At 42.8% G+C, this 22,208-nt stretch overlaps 1 long non-coding RNA gene across 4 annotated transcripts in view; it reads right to left on the reverse strand.

Moving 5' to 3' along the window:
* Positions 1-4,693: 4,693 nt before the first annotated feature.
* LOC144113385 (uncharacterized) overlaps positions 4,694-22,208 on the reverse strand; it is a 19,062-nt gene continuing 1,547 nt past the window's right edge. The window contains exons 2-6 of one of the 4 annotated variants that reach the window (XR_013310759.1): positions 21,046-21,132; positions 19,760-19,908; positions 15,437-15,578; positions 12,165-12,337; positions 4,694-6,113 (exon numbers count right to left, since the gene is read on the reverse strand). This is a non-coding gene — a long non-coding RNA (uncharacterized LOC144113385). Of the gene's footprint in view, positions 6,277-12,164; positions 12,338-15,436; positions 15,579-19,759; positions 19,909-21,045; positions 21,133-22,208 lie in introns of all 4 variants that reach the window. The other 3 variants (XR_013310757.1, XR_013310760.1, XR_013310758.1) reach the window with 3 other exon arrangements.

Genomic DNA, 22,208 nt, shown 5'->3' on the forward strand with positions numbered 1-22,208 from the left:
CTGCCTTAAATGGAGAGAAGATATAAAGATATAGATACACTTGAGGATTTCAGCATTCCGAAGAATCTAGGAGCTGCAATAGCATAAAGGACCTATCAGCCAAGCTGAGCTTCATCTTTCCGCAGATGCTGGTCAGAGTGCCTATGGTGTGGCAACGTATTTATGCAGACATGGATCTTGCAGAAGAGTTGACACAGTTTTACTGCTCTCGAAGACAAGGGTTGCACCTTTGAAAACAGTAACTCTAACAAGGCTAAAGTTGATGTCAGCTTTGATGGCTGTGCGAATGTACAGCTGTTTCTCATAACGGTGACCTTGGCCTCAGCGATGTGACCTTTTTAAATGGACTCACAAATAGTTCCCAGCTGGATTTTGAAAGATCCACGTATGTGGAAGACATCTGTGTGCAACAAAGTTAAAGAGATATGCACTCTACCGATCTTTCACTCTGGCGATTCTGTTCTGGCAAGGAGAACCCAGTTCATCTACTTACAAGAGGCATCTCCATAGACAAGCTGTTGCCATCTATATCCACAGTGGATAAGGGATAAGGCAGGTCAGCCGGGCCAAATTTCGAAAGAAGCCGTACAGCGTGCAATGCCCAATCAAAAATTGGCTACCGTCACACATTCGAAATCAAGATCCAGGATGAGCCTCTATTCGACATCAAGACCTTCAGCTCTTTAATGAGGCTACTGTGATTAACAGCATAGATTTTTAGATACCTGCACAACCTAAACAGGCCCAAAAAGATAGGGGAACGTTCATCTGAAGAAGTCAATGCTGAAAGGCATTTGAATGGCGTCGAGCAAAAGCGCCACTTTGCAGTGGAAGTTAACTGCCTGTTGGAACAGAGAGCTTTCCTTCCAGGACGCTTGATACAACTAAGACCGAGTATCAACAACAAGGGCTTATTACGAGTCCTAGGAAGAGCAACGAGCATAAACGAAATACATGCAGCCAGTTGTCCTATTCTGCTTCCAAAGGATTCGTCGTTGATTACACTTATCTGGCAAGCTCACGCGAAGGTTTTTCATGCTGGTGCTTGTGACACCCTTATGAAGATCCATGAAAGATATTGGATTCCTTGAGGATGGCAGTCAGCGAAGAAACTGAAATGCAAATGTTTTATTTGTTGGAAGGCGCAGTCTACAATATTTGACCAGGAAACCCTTTTACTTGTAGACCTTCCAAGACTGCAACCTCCTTCCTCATCATTGGCATCGACTAATTTGCAGGATCTCTTCTTGTCCCTAATGAAGATCAGAGGAAAGTATACCTCACTCTTTTTGACTGTACTGTCACAATGGCTGTACATTTCGAACCAGTTGATGACATAACGGCTGTCAATTTCCTTCATGCCTTTTGTCGATTTCTGCCCAGATGGTGACCGTGTTATACCTGTGCTACACGGGCGTCTCCAATGCCTTCCAAACGAATGTCATTTGACTCGACAGCTAAACCTGCGTTGCTACACGACGTCTTTGAACGGCATTCGGTTCACATGACAATCCAGTCGACTGAGCTCCGCGGAGACATTCGAGATTTTGGAATGCCTTCGAGGAGCAAGCGCGACTACTCTCTACCGCAGCGTCTTCGCGCCATAGATGGCAGCATAAGTTTTGAAGAGCAAATACGTTCGTTAAACAATGAAATTCTAAATACTATTTATATACACTACACGGATCTTTTCCAGAAGTTTTGTTAGGAAGCAAATATTTACCGCATACTCTGGAACCCATCGTAGGAAAGAAAGGCAGCCATTTTGGCCCGGTGCCAGTTTTTTCACTTGGTGCTGTTGCTGTGTTTTGTCTTTTTATTTTGTGTGCGAGTGCGTCTGTGTGTACATTTTAGTGAACTTTTTTTTTATTCGAAGTTTATTGCACATTTTCGTTTTTGCGACACACGCAAGAGATAGAGCCCATTGTAGCCAACAGACCGCACACAAAAAATGGCAGGGCTTTGGGCATCGGCCTCTGTTAGAACAGATGCGTTTAGTAATGAATAAATAGTAAAATTTATTATAAATGACATATTACTTTTAAAAGTAGCAATTTTATAGCGGGCTGTAACTATACAAATTAATTGTTGCTGCTATATTTGTTTAAAACAAAACTTGATGGCAGCAGCACCCCTGTAGCTTGGCGGCAGAATACTGAAGCTTTCGAATGCTTTTGGAATAGTCGTGTAGCACCGTGCGGATCCATCCAGTCCGAATGCCATTTGAAGTTTCGAATGCCGTTCGACTCGAATGTCATTTCAACGTACCCGTGTAGCACAGGTATTAGTAAACACTGACAATGCATGAACTTTCGTGAAATCTTTTAAGCAACTGAAGAAAATATGGAGCATGATTCAAGATCCTGACATTCTCTCATTCTTCATGGTTTCGAATATACAATAGAAGTTTATTTGCCCACATTTCCCGTGGTGGGTAGGGTTTTATGGAAGACTTGTGCAGTCAGTAAAGGGTGCTGGGAAGACAAATGGTCAGCGAGAATGACCTCATTATCATTCTTACAGAAGTGGAGGCAATGTTGAACTCTCATCCCCTCACCTTTGTTTTCAGAAGTGTTGATGGACCCTGCCCTCTATTTATTGAGTTTTCTGGCTGGACAATGGCTCACATCATTCCCTTTGTTTAGCATGTCAAACACTCCCTGCTCCCCACCAGACCAACTGAGGAACATTTGACGACTCAGAGAGAACCAATTACAAGCCTTTTGGCCCCACTGGGTTAGAGAATACTTGAATAAGTTGAGAAACATTTCTATGAACCACTCGAAACCCCCGGATCTCATAAAATGGGGATCTGTCATGCTAGTTAATAACAAATGCCTCAGGTATTCAGACATCAGCGCGAACACAGGATCTACATCGTGGTCAAGACGAAAAAGTTAGATCGTGCTTGCTGTGACTCCCCTGCAGAACCACTGTGAAACGTCCCACACAACACTTATATCCAATGGAAATCACTTAGCGCAACCTATCTGGCGGAGTTAGAATGGTGGAAATTCGTGTTGCTAACACCAGAAGTCTCCGTCACCGTCATCACTGCAAGTTTGCGTGGTGCTGCACTTCTCCTGGAGCAGTGCTGATCTTCATCAGTCATTAAATGCGTTTGCTCCTTCCTGTCACAGGCATCTAGACTCAGCTCTTTGCAATGCCCACGCACTAGCAAGTAGACCCTGAGGTCCATCACAAGATCTTTGACAATACAAGAACTTGAAGGAGTACAGACAGATAATTTTCGTGGCATGTCTTATGCTCTACAATGATGCGGAAGACACTACTATGCATGAATTGCCATGTGGTATTTGCCTACGACTACTAAAATAAATTACAATCGAATTTTTCTGTCATGCTGTTTTGGTTTCCAATGATAGCCGTACGTCAAAGTGTGGTTATATGTCATGCGAGGCATGGAAAAACGTCCATATAGTCGCTGCTTCATCATTTTAATTCACTACAGTGCTGAAGCCAGCCTTCCTCATGAGCCGGAATGACAATACATGTAGAAGAAGTGATTATATTGCAGTTTTTTCATGCCTCACATGACCTATCAGCTCACTTTGAAGTTACCGTCATCAGTCGGCTGTTGAAAGCGAAACCGAAACAGCACGAGAAACAAACTCACTTATGAATTATTTAACGGTCATAGGAGAATATCGCATGGTAATCCTTGTATAATAATGCCTTACACATCAAGACAAACAAGAAAACACGCAACCAAAAGCTAGGCCTCTAGGTATGCTCCTTTAAGATGTTGATTTCACAGGACACTGCCTAGATAACCTCCCTGCCTTTCCATTATTCGCTATCTCTTTCTTGGGCTCAGATGTTCGATGCTCAGCTAACAGCACATGAACATGGGTTTATCAGCAAGACAGATCTATTAAGGTACATGACAACATTTTTGGTTGTCTTGTCATAGCACTAGACAACTGCCAAGAAAACTAAAAATGCTCCTTCAAAAGCAATTTTTCTTTAGCTAGCTATGTGGCTGCACAGTGTCTGTTGCATGTATATTATATATGATGCAAATGATGAAAGCAGTTTTTTGCATTGGGCTCATGCAGCAAGCAAGTTTGCTTCCAATTTTTCACATGAGAGTATCACTTTGTTTGACCATAAACATTGCACAAAGAAGCACAAAGTGAAGTGATTTGTATGCATTGCATGAAAAGCAACACTGTCCTCCATGTATACCTGCAATCTAGAACAAAGCAGCAACTCAAGTAATGTGATTCCAATCATGAGAGAAATGCAGGTCTCGCCACAGAGGCGATCAGAATTGTGTTGCACCAGTCTACACCACAGCACCACTGCCATCTTAGGAAAAAATGTTAGCGCCAATACTTTAGTAAGACACGAGTAAGAAAGAAAATGAACAAGATGAGTGCTGATACTGTCAGTGTACAGTTTTAACATGTTTCCTTCAGAATGGAAACAATTTGGCCAGCAACAAGCTTTGTAAAATGCAGACCACCTTTCATTTATTAGATTTCATCAGTTGCTTAACCAGATGCCAGACTGTCTTCAGGTGGATAACCTCTAGAACATGAGTGCTAACTACTACTGTTGTAAGAAAAATTTGGTGCTTACACACCTGAAACTATTTTCAGGGCTACTACTCCTGCAGGCGAAGAAATTCAAATTAATTGCACTGATGGTCTTCATGAACAGGCAGGAATGCTTCTTTTCATAGCTTTTATTCATGTCAGGGAAACTGAAACCATATGCTCGGAAGAGTAGTAGTTGAAAATTGAACAAAGGATGTATTGAAAACATAAATACTGCAATGTCCTTTCAGAGTAGTAATCAGCTTTACTGATTTTGTCAGCATCACTAAAAGTGTCATACAACTGTTAGCAACAGTTACTTCCTAAGCATTCTACGGATGAATTAACAAAGAAGAGAAAACAGTTCACCCCAAAGTTGTCAACAATCTAAATGCTGTTACTATATGCCACCAAATGTGCCATGCCAACTATGCCAATAATATGCACGTGCATTTTAGCAAATAGCGTGTTGTATAGTTAAGGCAAAACTACTTGTTGTCTTTTGCTTTATCAGCAGGGTTGGCATCCAGAATCTAAAGCTTCAAAGAGGCACCGACATACAGCAAGCGAGGGAGAAACTCAAGGTTTTGCTGACGCACCAGGCATGGCAGCTGTGAAAACTATATTCACATACAAGCAATCAGACAGGATGACAGCTTATAAGCAAGCTAGTGGCACAGATTTCTTCCAGCTGCACCACAAAGTGTACACGCATTTCACTTTCATGGCAGGCTACAGCAAGGAAATACTACTTCACTAAGAGTTGACCTGACTACTGATGAATATGCACTGCTGGACCACATGATGAATCAGAACATGCAGCCCCACAGACCGTTCTATTGTTTATACACAGCAGTCAAAATAGGCTCCATGAACTGTTGGCGACAAATGCAAAACAGTCGCACCACCACTTTCTCTGTGCTTGCACTAAATGCGTACAAAAAGACCAGTGAGAAGAATGGTGATCGAATGTTGGGAATAGAGCAGTGCACGGGCCATAATTATTGGCCCGGCCCGGCCTGGGCCTGATAACGTCTACCGCTACCAGCCCAAGCCCAGCCCGGTTTCTCTAATGCCTGGACCTGGCCCGAGCCCAGGAAAGCTCTCACCTACCAGGCCCGGCCTGGCCCAACAAGTCGGTGGGCCCGGCTCAGGCCCAAAACAACACAAATGCTGTAAGCCTGCTACAGAAGCACAAACATTGTTGTTACTATGAATTTCAGCGAAAAAGCATTAGTGGTTGTTAGAACAGAGGTCTAAAATTCTCTAGTGTCTGCTTCTGTTTGAGTTGGTACTTAATTTTTTTGCCCAGAACAAAGTGCAGTGCCTTGAATGCCACACAAACCAACTTGCTGAAAATAATCAACTCAAGCCGTTTTCCGTCTCTTAGCTTCGGATTTAATATTTGCAAGCTTATGTCGAACAGGCTGTAACATTGCAATCGGATCGCCACAGAAACGCAAAAGGTCGCACGAGACCGCAAGCCAGTTAGGTGTCCGCTTGCGTCTGTTCAAACAGCTGCTTCTCCCGCTGTCGCTTGTCTCTTACCATCTAGCAATAACAAAATGCAGGAAGATCAACTGGGCTTGGATATATTACACAATGAAGATGTCAACTACTACAGGTCCCACACTTCACTGAAACTGAGTGTTAATGCGGTCATATCTTAGACAATTCGTTTAGAAAGCTATTGTAGAATTAATCGTCACAAAATCTGAAAAAAAAAAAGAAAGGACTTGGCAGACAACAGAAAGAAGTCTCATAATTATAATTCCATACATTGTAAAAAGTCATTAGCACAAATACTGAGACCAAAATAGAGAAACTACACTACACGGGTGCATTTATTACATGCACCCTTCAAGGCCCAGATTTGCCCGCATGCACAGTCTCCCCTATGCTCCGGGAAACCCGCGGGAGTACCACAACTAAACAAAACAAATAATACAACAGTTATCAGGAAATACAAGACTCGGTAGTATCGAGCGCAGAGCATTAAAGAGACAAGGCGCATGCTGGGAAGGAGATACGTGTGATGCATTCAGAGCTGAACATCTGGCAGCAAACAGCAAAGACAGCCTCACAGTTCCTGTTGCTCTCAGGCTATATCCGAACGAGTAAAGCAAAATGTTGCTTTATTTTGTGCGTGGACGCCGTACTTATGCTTTATGGTTAACGATTTTGTGAAGCTAAGAAGGCGGCAAGCAAAAGTACTGTGTTTGTGACTTTCGGTGCTTCAGAACTTCAGCTTTGTAAAGAGTGGTATATATGCTGTTTTGCCTGATTTATTCTGTTTTCCGCATCATTTTCATTGTTTGCATGCTCAACCTATCATATGACTTATTACTGAAGATTAACAAGTTTGTACTCTGGAAAAAGTAGAAAGATAGCTACAATATTGTCTTGACCTGCAGTTTGTTAACCCCGTACGTGCTCAGTACGTGCTCACTACACAAGCCTGAGCCTGGCTCAAGCCCGTCAGTATACAGGCCCGAGCCTGGCCCAGGCCCACAACCCAAAGACCAGGCCCGGCCCGGGCTTTCGGGAGAGCCTGAGCCCGTGTAGTGCTCTAGTTGGGAGTACTTTTTGGAAAGGCTTCTCATCATCATCAGCGTACTTATGTCCACTGCGGGACAAAGGCTCCTCCCATTGATTTCCAATTAGCCTTGTCCTGAGCCAGCTGTGACTACCTTTGGCCAGGCAAACTTCCCGATGATGATGGATTTAAATGGCACAAAGGTGTCTGTGGACAAAGACTGCCATGGCACAAGGTATTTTCTTCTGTCCCACTTATGGTTGCCTTCTCTAGAAATCCACCTCTTTACCCGAAGGGACCATTGGTTACCTTCTCTTTGCATCACATGCGAATGGCCTCGACAGAAACCTATATAACATTACAAGAATTTGAGAGGTTTATGAGACACAGATTTTCAGTACAAGACATCACACAGACAGGACAGCAACTCACAAACCAATACACTAGCACAGGCAGCATAGAGTAAGAATAATTGAAAACTGTCGTTAGCCTGCCCAGCACTGAAGCCAATGAGAATCAGTCACCTGGAAACAAAGGGTCTTTTGTTGAAAAGCGCATCATCCTATTCTGTTTGGATACAGCGACCCCATCATTGGTCTCTTCTGGATTTCATTAGATCAGAAAACCTTTTACATTTCGTATAATCGTCCCTATTTATGGCATGAAGCAATAAACACCACTCGAAAATAAAAAAACTGGAAAAAAGCGTTATTGTTCCCTTTGTTCCAGGAGAAAATTGCTTTTGGAAGCACCAGGTAGTATATGTAATCTTGGCAGACAGCTTCCATGAAAATCACGCTGCACACATGAGAAAAGGCAGTGAACAAGCCATATTATGTAGTATTCAAGAGTGGCTGCAAGTATTCTCCCAAAGGTTCTTCTCAGGCACCCTCCCATGATAAGGGTCAGGTGCACCCCAGACTATAAGGAATTAGACAGCCATTCTTGCTGAGACAAAAATCCTCATTCATGGAGAGAAATAGAAAGCTACTTAACTCACCCAAGAGAAAACCCTTTCTTGCATTCAGAAAATATGGGCAGAATGTTGTTTCCAACAGCAAACAGCTACTTTTCACAGGTGCTACTTCGCATTTACCAACTCAATCTGAGGCTCATGCACTTTGTACAGAATTCAGAAGTAGAGTAATTCATTTTGAACAGGCAGTGACACAATGAACACAATGACAAACTGGGACAAAGACTGCCCTTTATTTCAGGTACCTTTTTCCCTAAATCTGAAGAATCTAGTTAGTTTGGTGATAGCCCTTCCCGTAGATCCACAAGCAACATGCATAATTCAACAAACTTTTCTCACTTTTTAGACAAAGAATGTGTGGCTTGTATTATGCATTAAGTGCTCAAGCAATTTCTGCTGCTCACACATCACTGCTTGCAAAGAAGAGCAAGGTCCTCAGTCCGCATTAGTTCTCGAAGCAACTAACCAAGACAGTGGTGAGACATGCACAAGTAGTAGTCATCAGCAAGCGTGCATCTACTACAAAACGAGTGCTTCTCTTATTCACTTCCAATTGGCTCTGTCCTGCACCAGCCACAGCAATACTATCACACTAAAAGGCCATCCTCCTCCGCATTACATGTCCTTCCCAAGCTCATTTCCAACTATTAACTTCTGCTAGGAGACCATTAAGTCTAGTTTGTTCTCAAATCCGCTGTTTTAATCCTGTCTTTTAACTGTAACCCGCATTTTCCTTTCCATAGCTTCTGCTTTTTCTGTAATCTAAATTCAAGCTTCTCATTTGTCTTCAAGCTTTCTCATTAGTCTCAGTTTGTGAAACAGCCATAAACATATGGCCTTTGCCTGTGCTTTCTTTCTAGCTACACTAATCACTTCACTCGTCATCAGAACAGAGGCAAGCCCCTTTGATATTTCATGGCATCCTGGATTTCAATGGACTGCAACAACCTATCATGCCCAGTGCCACTGAATGTAGAACACCAAACATTGTGACAGATTTGCCTGTCTGGTTGGGTTTGAAAACTTATAATAAACTACACATCTCCAACCAAAAATTTTAAATTTAACCCAACAATTCGAAGCCGACTCGGCTCCTTCATCAGGGGTGACTAAGGGCAGTACCTAACGTCTTTTAGGTATGGAGGGGAGCGGGGTCAAAGAAATGACAGCTGTGATGCGAAAGGCGCGGGGGAGGGAGGTTTAGGCTGTTAGTCACGCTGGCGCACTGCTGGGAGGTGGTGAATGGCGGCTTTCTTTCTTTAAGTTGAAGAGCGAAGTCCCTATGCATATACTGGGGACAGGTTTCCTTTTGTGCGGTTAATGTTGTTCGGGGTGGTTTGGATATGCCTGGATTCCAGAAGGAGCCTTTGTGGTAATTTCTTTCGGTTCCGAGGATGCGGGTTTCTTCGAAGTTCATTCTATGGTTGGAGTCCTCGGATGTTCGGCTACTGGATTGCACTCTCTTGCGAATTTGCGGACGTCATTTTTATGTTGCCGAATTCTTGCTTTGAAATTTTTGGTTTCGTCGATGTAGCTTGTGTCGCAGTCGGCGCATGGAATTTTGTAGACAATGCCTTGGGCTCTTTCTCTCGGCGGCCGGTCTTTGGGAACAGGTAGGCAAAGCGCAACAGTGTTTGTGGGATTGTGCGCAACCTGGAGACCCGTTTTTTTTATGATTCGGGCGATGGTTTCGCTGACACCTCTGACATAAGGTAATGTGACGTATTTTGGTGGTGGCGTAGGTCTTTGTGCATTAATTTCTTGGCGAATGCTGTGTTTTTGACGTCGAATGGTTTTTTGAATAAAGTCTTTTGGGTAGCCGTTCATGATTAGTTCTTTGAATATCGTGCATTGTTCTTTTTTTCTGTCAAGTTCTGTGCTGCACTGAACTGAAAAAACACGTCAAAAACGTCAAGAACACAACATTCGCCAAGAAATCAACGCACAAAGACCAACGCCACCACCAAAATACGTCACGTTACCTTATGTCGGAGGTGTCAGCGAAACCATCGCCCGAATCCTAAAAAAATCAGATCTCAAGTTGCACACGAGCCCACAAACACTGTTGCGCTTTGCCTACCTGTTCCCAAAGACCAGCCGCCGAGAGAAAGAGCCCAAGGCATTGTCTACAAAATTCCATGCGGCGACTGCGACGCAAGCTACATTGGCGAAACCAAAAATTTCAAAGCAAGAATTCGGCAACATAAAAATGACGTCCGCAAATTCGCAAGAGAGCTCAATCCAATAGCCGAGCATTCCGAGGACTCCGACCATAGAATCAACTTTGAAGAAACCCACATCCCCAGAACCGAAAGAAATTACCAGAAAAGGCTCCTTCTGGAATCCTGGCATATGCAAACCACTCCGAACAACATCAACCGCAAAAAAAGGTAACCTGCCCCCTGTATATGCCCAGGGACTTCGCTCTTCAACTCAACGAAAAAAAGCCGCCATTCACCACCTCCCTGCAGTGCGCCAGCGTGACTACCAGCCTAAACCCGTCCTCCCCCCATACTTCTCTGATTCAGCCTGTCCTATGCCAGCTGTGGCCACCTTATCCCCGCAAACATCTTAATCTCATTTGTCAAACGAACTTCCTGCCGCCCTCTGCTATGCTTGACATCTACTGGTATCCAGTCCGTTACTCTTAAAGACCAATTATTTTGCCTTCGCATTACATGCCCTCCTCAAGTCAATTTCTTTTTCTTGATTTCAACTAGGAATGTCATTAACCTGCGTTTGCTTCCTGACCCACTCTGCCCTCATCCTGTCTCTTAATGTTACACCTACCATTTCCTTTCCATAGCTCACTGTGTTGTCGTCAAATAAAGTTGAACCCTTTTCATCACCCTCCATGTTTCTGCCCCATAAGTAAGGGTAAGATACAGCTGTTATATATTTTTTTTCTCTTGAGGGATATTGGAAAACTTCCATTCATGGTCTGAGAAAGCCAGCCAAATGAGTTCCAGCCATTCTTATTCTAGTTATTTCACTCACGTGATCTGAATCTGTGGTCACTAAGTGCCCTAATTACACGTATTCCCTTACCACTTCCAGCAGCTCACTAACAATCGTAAATTGCTGCTTACTTTCGAAACTGTTCAACATTACTCTGGTTTCCTGCATGTTAATTTTTACATCAATCATTCTGCTCTAAGTAACTGATCGTGCTTTGCAATTCATCCCCTGAGTGACTTAGCAAGGTTATGTTATCAGCGAATCGCAGATTACTAAGGTATTCTCTATTAACTCTTGTCCTCAGCTGTTCCCAAACCAGGCCTCTGAACACCTCCTATAAATAGGTGATGAACAGCATTGGTGAGGTCGTGTCTCCTTGCCAGACACCCTTCCTTATTAAAACTTTATTGCTGGTTTTATAGAGGACTACGGTGGCTGTGCAGCCATTATAGATATCTTCCGGTTGTTTTACATAAGGCTCATCTACACCCTGATTAAATAATGCCTGCATGACTGCTGGCTCAGGTTTCGACTCAGTCGGATGTTTTCTCGTTATCCATGAAGGCTACAGTGCGTGCGCACGTGTGTGAATACGTATAAGAGTACACCGATTGATCTATATAAGTATCCCTAAAGATGACATTTACCATGAGCAGAATGACAATTACTGGGTGATGAACCTTAATTAACCCTACCTCTTCAAAGTTGTTTTAGGTCATTGCCTCCTCAAGTTGCTTTTTAGTGCTTGCTCGATTGATAACATCTCCTCTGCAATGCCAGCTGGTGCACTACTTGGTCATATGGCTTACACACGCATCATATCCTCCTCACATGAAATAATAGGATACTAAAAACGTCCACCTACATAATGCTCCACAGCAAGCAAAGTACTTACATATACCACACACTCAAATATTCGAGACACGAATATGCACTTGCAATGAAGAACCGTCATCAAATACGTATCCAATCAATGTACTACAGTCCCTTCAATGCCATGCTACGAAGTTTCTACACTCATAATATTCTATATGATGGCAGCATCTCTTAACAAAGAAAATAATCTGGTCTGTGAATCTCGCTGTTCCTCACCATATCTTCTGCTTATTTAACATGTTTTTCCACAGCTCACCTCATTAATCACCATATCTTGTTCTCCCAGACAACAGATTTCACCGTATATCCCATTCCTTCCCAGTTGCTCACATTTGTTCCTGCAAAATATTCTTGCAGCATCTTCTTTCCCCAGCGGAGCTGCTGACTGGAATGGCCTTCCTCGAGACATCACATCAGCAAACTGCTCGTCTAGATGGGAAGAAAGAAGAAATAATTTATCGTTCATGAGAAAAATATTGATATCCTGCTCCCTATGCAATATAGTAATACTTCATTGATATGTAAAAAAAAACTGCAAGAAAAACGTATTATTCGGGAAGACATGATCCAAATTAACCGCCTAATTCTTTTTTAATTTGACTGTTGAAAGATGTACAAAAACATTTATTGACAATTTCACTTCACAAAAATGTCAGAATTTCTTGGCACAAGATCTGAAAATATCCTTTTCTAGCGCTCGCAGAATTCAGACCGCATTTACGCTGTCTTAAGCTCGGAAGGAACTTCGTAACGCATCCGGTCCGTCGGCGGCAATGACCAAGGTAACAAAAATATCTTTCGTGTCATTTTCGAATGCTTCGCCCCTTTGCATCTCAGTACTGCGGGGAAGCCACCGCAGCAGCAGACTGTCGAAAAAAAGTGAAAATTGGTTTTTGGGATAGGAAATGACGCAGTATGTCGGAATAATTTCGACCACCTAGGCGCCTTTGCGCGTCGCCTCCATCTAAACGCGGCCGCCACGGTCGGGTTCGAACTCGGGTACTCCGGATCAGTAGCTAAGCCCCTAACTGCAGCGTTTCAGCTTTTAGCGCGTAGAGCTGACGTTCGGAGAAGCCGTACGCGCTGTCACACTAATTCAGGATTGGTCATAGCTCATGATGTCAGAGCATAGTCAACCAATGTGAGCGAGGTATGACGTCAGACACGGCCAAAGAGTCGAGTCGCATGCATCCGTCTCGGAGCCATTTTCTTTTTAAAAAGCGCTCCTTCGCCGCTTCTCTATCCGCCCCCCCCCCCCCCCCCGCCCCACCCCCCAAACTAGGTCATGCCTCCCTGTCAGATGACTCGACGTGTCAACCAGAGAGCAGTGAAAACTTTCCACATGCTGACTGTTGCGCAGCTGGCACCCCACCAGCCCGGCCAACCACTGAGTACGATTCAGAATCACACGCCATGTCATGTGACAGGGTGCATGACCTGGCTGGGGGGGGGTAAAGAATCGGCGAAGGAGTGCTTCTCAAAAAGATTGTGGTTAGTGGGGGTTTAACGTCCCAAAGAAACTCAGGCCATGAGGGACGCTGTAGTGAAGGGCTCCAGAAATTTCGACCACCTGGGGTTCTTTAACATGCACTGACATCGCACAGTACACGGTCCTCTAGGCCGGGATCGAACCCGCGTCTTTCCGGTCAGCAGCTGAGTGCCATAACCACTGAGCCACCGCTGCAGCGCTTCTGAAAAAGAAAGAGGCTCCGAGACAGATGCAGACGTACACTAATGGCTTATTTATTAATTTGCTTGTAAATACTGCGAGCCATGATTGTGGATCAAGCAGGAAGGGCACACAACTGAAATATAAAAGTCATAAAACCACCAGCCGCAACAGCTTCAGTCATATACAGGACATCACAACAACAATAATAGGAGCCATACAAAAAATCCTCCATCTCCTTTATGAAATATTTCGATTTACAAAAAAGGTGAAGGAAGAAGATTTCACTCCATGACAGTAATCCCAGGGGTTCATGATAAATTGGGGCTAATGAATGCTCGTGTAAAGTTGTGTTATTGTAATGCTTGCGAATTTCACCCAATTGAGAAGATCAGTACAACTCTTAACAATGCACTGTAGGAGTGTGGCAGATACTTTCCAGCCACTTTGGAAGTGCACTGGTGCGAGTTATAGATAAAAACACCACCCTAAGGATGTAATTTTTTTTACAGACCGTATCCATTTTACTTTGCCAAGCTTTGTCGCCAATTTCGCAAAATTGGGAAGCTCTGGCTTCAGGTTTCCTGAGATGAAACGTTGAAGTAATGCTAGACCTGTAACTTTTCTCCTTACTTCTAAGGACTGTAAATTATTCTTTAGAATTAATGCACTTGAAGAATCTGTCCTTCTATATTTACCATAAATAAAATGAACTGCTTTTCGCTGTACACGCTCCAGTTGAGCACTGACTTTTTAATTATGTGGATCCCAGACTGCTGCTGCACATTCAAGTCGGGACTTAATACAAGCCTTGTATACCGTGATTCCAGTAATGATGGGAGAATTTCTAAGTTTTCTTTTAATAAATCATCATTTCTTCATTGCGGATGAGGAGACGTTAGAGCAGATGTGAGGACCAAGTGAGTTTGTTAGTGAGGGTTACTCCGAAGTATTTATAGCTCTCCACTTCTAAAATATAAAGGTTGTGAAGTATATAACTACATAGCCTGGGAACTTTTTTCCTTGTGATTTGTAACAATATGGTTTTATCTTTGTTAATATTCACACCCCCGCACACTCACCATTTTGTGATTGCTACTATCGTTTTTTGTAGTGACAAGTATAGTTATAATCACTTATTATATCCTTCAAAACAACACAGTCATCGGCAAACAGCTTTACAGATACATTGTTTTCTATTTGTACTTGTGGAGTTGCGAAGGAGGGCTAAGTGACTTCTAACGCTGGCGCTTGCGGCTTCCTAAGAGTTGGTTAGGAGTTTGCAATTTTTAAGCAGCGTTTCCCAGCAGCGCCCCGCTCGTATGTATGCGCGTCGCTGGGGTTTATAATTTATGTCGCGTCCCCGCAAAAACGGCTCTCTTGAGTGCTAGCGCAACATTTTTATTTTTGAGGTTGTTGGCGACGGTGGTGGCGGTGGTAGTGGTGGTGGTTCTTCGTCTCCTCGCACCTAGGAACCGCAGAGAAGGCACCACGGTGGATGATTGCATGCCGCTGCATTTCAGCTCTTTATGTCCCGTGCCTTCATGTTTGGTGCACTTGTATGTTTGCGCATGTGCGGGTTGGTCAAGAAATGTAACATGCGACCACGATTTGTCAGAATATTAAACATAGGAGCCGGAAAAGCATGTTAACCGCTAACACATTCCCCAGAAAAAAAAAAATAGTGCGACTCTATGGGAGATTTTTAATGTCCGTGATTTCGAGCGTACGAACTGGTAAATTGAACGAACTGGGAATGTATCAACGCGGTTTTGCTGTAACTATAAATGGCGGGACCTGTCGAAATAAAATGATAATAATATGATAAAAGATGGTTCTTAACCATCTTAAGCACACACCCTGCACATCACAGCCACAAGCTGTAAAAGCACTTGCAGCTGCATCATTCTGATAGGTATGGCTTTGTCTTGGGACTCCACAGATTCTTTGTTGAACTAGGCAGGATCTGGCACTGCTCCACATTCCAAGCCTGCTTGCTACCTGTATTAGGAAACGAAATATGTACAGAACATATAATGAGATTAGTTTTAAGCATTGGAAATAGAATGATGATAACAGATAGTAAGAGCAAGTAATTCACAAGGTTCACCTCTCTAATGCTAGCCTTTGTCCTTCCCAATTCAAAGGGCAATGTGGGTAGCGCAGACAAGAGTCTGAATGGTACGTGGCTCCTTTAGGTAGCATTCATGAGCAGAACCACAAGTGTCTCAATATTACCATAACTGTCTTGACCATAGCAGATTTACCATAAAAGAAATGTTAACACTGAGAACAAGCCCTAGTTAGCTATAGAAGCTTCAGAGCTGCAACCTTTCAGCATATTCATAGTCCATCATAGTAGTGAAGCAGCTAAAGAGATTAGCTGCTAAAAACAAAAGTCCATGGTTAAAAACTAGGCAGCAGCAGCTATCTTTCTCATCGAGGTGAAACACAAAGATATCAGTGTGTATGTCACATTCACCACCATCATCAGCAGGCTACATACACAGAAGGGAAAAGGACTCTTCCACTGATACCCAATTTGCCCTGTTCCGCAGAAGATGTGGCCATCCCATCAAATGTTCAGATCGCATTTGCCCATCTATCTTTTTACCGTACCTGACTGTTTCCCTAGCCCTGGATTCCACTCTGTTACATTAATAGATCATCGGTTATCTGTTCTGGATGTTACGTTTGTCTGGTCCAAGCCCATATCTTCCGCTTGATTCCACTAGGATGTTGATAACTCAAGTTCAATCTCTAATACAATCTGCTGTTTCCTCTTAATGTCACCCACATCACTCACTCTCCTTTCCATAGATCTGTGTGCTGGGTTAATACAATATAAGCATTCTTCCCTATACTTGAGGTCGTGAAGCACTCTTGTATAACGAATCTCTACTGTCCTTCCAAAAATCTCGAGTTGCTTGTCTCCTGCACTTTTCCCTCTGTTTGTGACATATCCTCTATAATCGCTTCAGTTTAAATGAAAATTTCCATTTCCTTGTTTGCACCATTTCCTGCATTAGTATTATAATTTTGGCTACCATATAAGTTCCCGTGGAAAATGGTACAAAAAATTGCTTCTACCATACGAATTGCAGTGAGCCTCTTTCCAGAATCCCCAAGAGCACAAGCATTTATGGGATACAAACTGATTAATGTCAGGATCAACCTGTAAGAGCAGCACACATCAAGAAATGCACACAGAATTTTTCTGCTGTCTTACCTACCATATTTAAATTTCTCACGGCACTGTTGCCTTTGTCCCTTCTACAAACATGTATCTCTGCACACGCCTAATCCAGACTTTGCTCCTTTCAGGCTTTCTGGGTGCTTTAGTGCTTGCTGAGTTCTCTTCATGTTAGTACAATTTTTTACTTTGCATAATTACCTTCCACATATAAATTTTGATGGTTCTGCATGTTCTACCTTATCTAAGAGGTCTGAGACTTTCATGCGCTACCACTTCATAGTATGATGCATCTTGTTTCCTTGGAGAGCTTGCCAATATCCTACCTAGCTAGCGTACCTCCTACTTCAACTGAGCGCCGTGGAATTATGCTGGGAAGGTCATCACATTTACCTTCTTCATGACAACTTTCCTCCACTCTATTCAATTCAGGCTGATTCTAGACATCACGACTGTACAGTCACTACACCTTACCTCCTCTAGTCCTTCTACAGCCTGCATGGTGCCAGGAAGGGCATTCATTGTCAAGTCTTTTTCATTACTTGTCTCCCCACTCAGTCACTCCATGTTTACCTTTTGTTTGCATGCCTGCTTCTTTCGAACTTCCATACTTTGACTTCGAAGTTGCCCATCAGTACAGTGTAGTGCATTCTTACTAAATTCAAGGCAGAGAGGTTAGCCTGTGCTACGATTCTCTAGTATCATCATCATCATCATCATCATCAGCCTGACTACACCCACTCCAGGGCAAAGGCCTCTCCCATGTCTCTCCAATTAACTCTGTCATTTGCCAGCTGCGCCCACCCTATGCCTGCAAACTTCATAATCTCATCTGTCCACCTAACCTTCTGCCGCCCCCTGCTACGGTTGCCTTCTCTTGGAATCCACTCCATTACCTATAAGGGCCAGTGGTTATCTTGCCTTTGCAGTACATGCCCTGCCCAAGCCCATTTCTTCCTCTTTATTTCGACTAGGATGTCATTAGCACGTGCTTGTTCCCTCACCCACTCTGCATGCTTCCGGTCTCTTAATGTTACACCTATCATTTTTCTTTCCATGGCTCCAAGTATAAGGCTAAGTATAAGGCATAGTATAAGGCTGGAAAATTACAGCTTAGGTTTACATACTATTTATTTATAAACCTCATTTTCCATATTTAATTCATCACTGATATGACATCTTTATATTTCCTTTTAACCACCTTGCCAGTGACTGGGTGTTGGTGCACAGGCTCGCAGTATCTTCAACTTTCGGTTTTTATTAATCTTGATTATAATGACAACCACCTCCTTATGTACCCGTTATTTAGTGTATACATTGCATCAGTCCTCATAACATTGTTAAGCGCTGCGATGTCCCATTCACTGCCCGATATTCTTCAAAAAGAACAATTAGGCAAGACTCACTGGATAAGATTCTTGCATTGAACACTGACAAGTTTAGTTTCTAGTGGGGACTCTTATAAAAATATCTGATAGCATTTTACGACAACCAATGGTACCGTGGAGCACCTTGTAAAGGAAAGCAATATCCTGCTTTTCTCAGCGCTACCAAAAAAATAGGAAATAAGTGAGACGCAACTATGAAAGAAATGCTCACTGAGTGAAGAGCTATATAAGCATGCTCCCTCCACAGAACAGGAATTGGCCATTGATACTGTACTTGGCTGCCACCGCCGCCTTTGTGGATTTGTGAGTTAACCCTCGGCCCTCCGTCCCCAGTGGCTGTGGATGAGCTGACCAAGGTGGCGGTCATGCCTCCGATGTAGCGAAAGGTGCTAAGAATTGTTGGATCTGGACAGGCAGTCATCGAATACAAGCCTGAGAAAACAAGCTGTCTTTTAACGAAGACACACTGGCCATTGTAATCTCATCAACAGACTTCTATATCTACGCTACTACAAGTATACAGATTGTGACATGTATTTATCTTGTTTGTTATTATGATTTTTCTTGTTGTGCACTGATGTTTTTTCTATCTATCAGCACAAAACTGGAGGTGGCTGCCACTATTATTACGTTTTCATTGCCATCTTTCCTTCTTTTGCACACTATATCCACTGTGTCATTTAACTTCTTGTGTGTATCGTAGTGGTCTTCTTTGTCCATTGTAGTGCTCTTCTTGTAATGTGCACTGTCCTTGTAGACTGCTGTGCTGTTGTTTTGCAAGTGAAACAACATTAAAAAATAGCCTCACTGACCCTCTGAGTTGTTCATTACGAATAGGCAGCATAGCATGTGCAATTTCAGCCCTGAACAGACTTTGTTTTTAACCAGTGGTTGTTTTCAAACATTTGAAAGCAGTCGCTCTTTCACATGAGGCAGGCACTCTAACCGGTGCAAGGTGATATCAAGTGCACATCAAAACAGCCTAGGAAGCCTAAAATTATCCAGAGCCATCCATTACAGAGCAATTTATAGACTAGTTGCTGCTTCGACATTGTAGAGACCAAACTCATTATTTCTATCTCTATCTTTTTACGTTGTTAAGATGCTCTTCACACGGCTGCAGTGGTTTTAACATTTTACCAGCACGTCATAGCTGAGTTATACAGAGGTGCCGTAAGAAACAAATATTAATGCCATTGAAACTTTATGATGCATTAAAAACATAGACATTTGCTGCAAGTTGACAGATACATACTTTCATGATGCCTAGCAGAGGAACGTGAAGCACGAGTTGCTGCATGCTCTGAGTTTGCGCAAGTATTGGTGATCATGCTCCTAGTGGGTAGGAATCAAGAAATTGTAGCTATCTTGCTCAGTAATTTTTGGACATATGTATGTCAATGCCTGAGGATCTGTGCAACACAAAACAGATTAAACTTCTTTCACCAGCATCAAGAAATCTATGTAACCACACAGTACAATTCTTTCAGCTCCCAATTCTAAGCTTACAAAACTGTTAGCAACTATGTAGTACCATAAAAAGTTAGATCCCATGGGAGTGGCTGCCGCAAAAAATCTATGTCTAACATTCCATAGCTCACCTTTTGAACACAGAAATGAATGAAACAAGTTGCACTGTAACATCTGCTCCAGTGGACGAAATTTGTGGCAAGCATCTCTGCAGGCATGATGTTTGCATTGGCTTTGGCATATGTGGAGACTGTTCCTTGAAAGCACTTATTCCAAGGGCCTGCATGACCAGAGATGGTACACTCTACACAGTGCTCTGACGGCATTGACACACCCACCTAGACTCCACACTGTATACAAAAACCATCCCTAAAATACACACACATAAATCAGTGCACAGGATTTTGCAAAAATGCATCAATGCTTCTGCTAAAAGCACACCTGCCTTATTCTTTACTTGTGGAGGAAAAAATGGGCCATTTCTGTTGGTTATTATTTTTCGGCAAGATTCATAACATAGACACAGTTATATGTGTCATGTGCTTTATTATAAAATCCATTTCAAGCAATAAAATTAGGTTCTAGAGTGTAATTTATTATTTAATACAACATTTGGCAAAGAACATGTCAACAGTACTTATATGCTGTAAGATGAAAAGCAAGTATAATTTTAAATTGCTTAAATATTCAAAATGTTTCCTGTTAGTTTGCCTGAAAAGCATGAAAATTTCAGTGTTCTAGATTAAAATTTGGGATCACAGGGTCTGTTGTGGTGCAGATCACAGTGATCACTGGGTCTGTTTCAGCGCAGATGACACGAGTTTGAATTGAGTGGCTCAAATGATCCAATATATTTTTTCTCGGCAACAAATGCGTCTTTTGGGGTTGGACAAACACCAACATAGCCAGAAAGAGCCATAGAATCAATTCTTATGGAGAACAAGAATTGCAAGTTGTCGTCTCTGTGTCTGTTTAAAGAAAACAAACTTGCTGAAAATGTATAACAAAAAAAATTATTTACACTTAGTCTGCTTATGAGTGGAAAAGCGAAAGCCAAAACCCTTTCCGTGTCCTTTCTCCCTCCATTTTTTATTCTTTCTATTTTCTTCAAATTTCATATTTGTTTTTTATTGTTGTTTTTATTTCAATTTTGTGTTATTTCTGTATTTTTATTTTTACCACTTATTTTTATTTTGCCTTTTCTTCTAACATTTTTAATATTCCTTTGATTGACAAGTGGGACGGACATTTCGTGCACACGTTTCCTGCAGACAGGCCTTGCGCACACCCATGAGCCAAGGCTTTTTCCTTCATATATCAAATTTAAATGCCTAAAATCTACACACAAATGCAAAGCACAGTTTCAGCTTGAAAGCTTTTCCAGATGAAAAAAAGAAACTTAACTGCCCAGACTCACATGGCACAGGAGCAGTTTCTTTATGTAAAACAGACGCAGGAATGCAACATTCCCATCAAAGCAGGAAAGCGTCTTCTGGATATGACCCTGCAATGAATAAGACCAGAAAAACATGCCTGCTTCACTCCAGCAAAGATGCAGTACTTAATAAAAGCTGAATGATGCTCGCGAAAATAAGCGAGCCCATAAACGGCCATCCTTGCACGAGTAATATGTTTATTAATCAGCTTAAGAGTTCTTGCTCAGGATGTCAGTGGAGTTGTTGTATGCTACCGGTGGGATTAGCCTTGCTTGTTCTGCCAGCAGTTGCTCCACCGTAGCGTCACTTATATGTTAATAATGACCTAAAACCTGTCGGACCTGCCCCGCTATGCGCACAGTAACTTATAATAGTCATATTCCACTCCCGCAGTCACCATCTATGCACATATTCAGGATGTGCACTCACACTTATTTATGTTCAATCAAATGATATGCTAGTACTGAGAGAAAAATTGCAGACTATCGCGTCATCAAGATTTGATGTAAGCATGACATGCTTTGCAGTACCGGCGTATCATTGTCTAGGTTGGTTTATAGATACGGTGCTAGCCGCATTCTCTCAGGGCACCTCCCTGGCGTGGCTCACTGCTTAACGGACCCGTTCAGCAATGCCAAAATGGCGTTACTTTCCACCGGCAATGTGTACACTACCGAGGGACTTCCTAGGCGTTTCTAACAACGCTCTTATCTAACGCGGCAAAGAAGAAAAGCACGAATGCTTGCGCAACACTCCCAGAGGAGCAGTCACGGATGCATGCGAGGTGCCCGATTCCACTGTCCAAGTTTTAACAGGAATGCGGAAAGGTCATCTCTGCAACTGCGGGGTCGTGCACTTGTACTGGGCACAGGCCATATCGCGATGCTGTTCAGTATCAATTGCATGTTCCTGGCTATCCACAACACGATGATCATTGCAGACCTCCGAGCAATCGTCACAAGACATGCGCAGTAACGTGCGTACGGATGTATTAACTTCAACGCAAGCGTTAGTTGCATCCGGTTCTACTGGCTGACATTGGTGATCGGCAGATCTAGTGTGACCAGTTTCATCACTGGAAAACAGAAAGTGACCAGACGTGTCAATTTAGGCGGGACATGTCCTTGTTCTGCAGGTCTGGTCC

The sequence above is a fragment of the Amblyomma americanum genome, chromosome 1 (assembly GCF_052857255.1).
Source record: "Amblyomma americanum isolate KBUSLIRL-KWMA chromosome 1, ASM5285725v1, whole genome shotgun sequence".
Taxonomy (NCBI): Eukaryota; Metazoa; Arthropoda; class Arachnida; order Ixodida; family Ixodidae; genus Amblyomma; species Amblyomma americanum.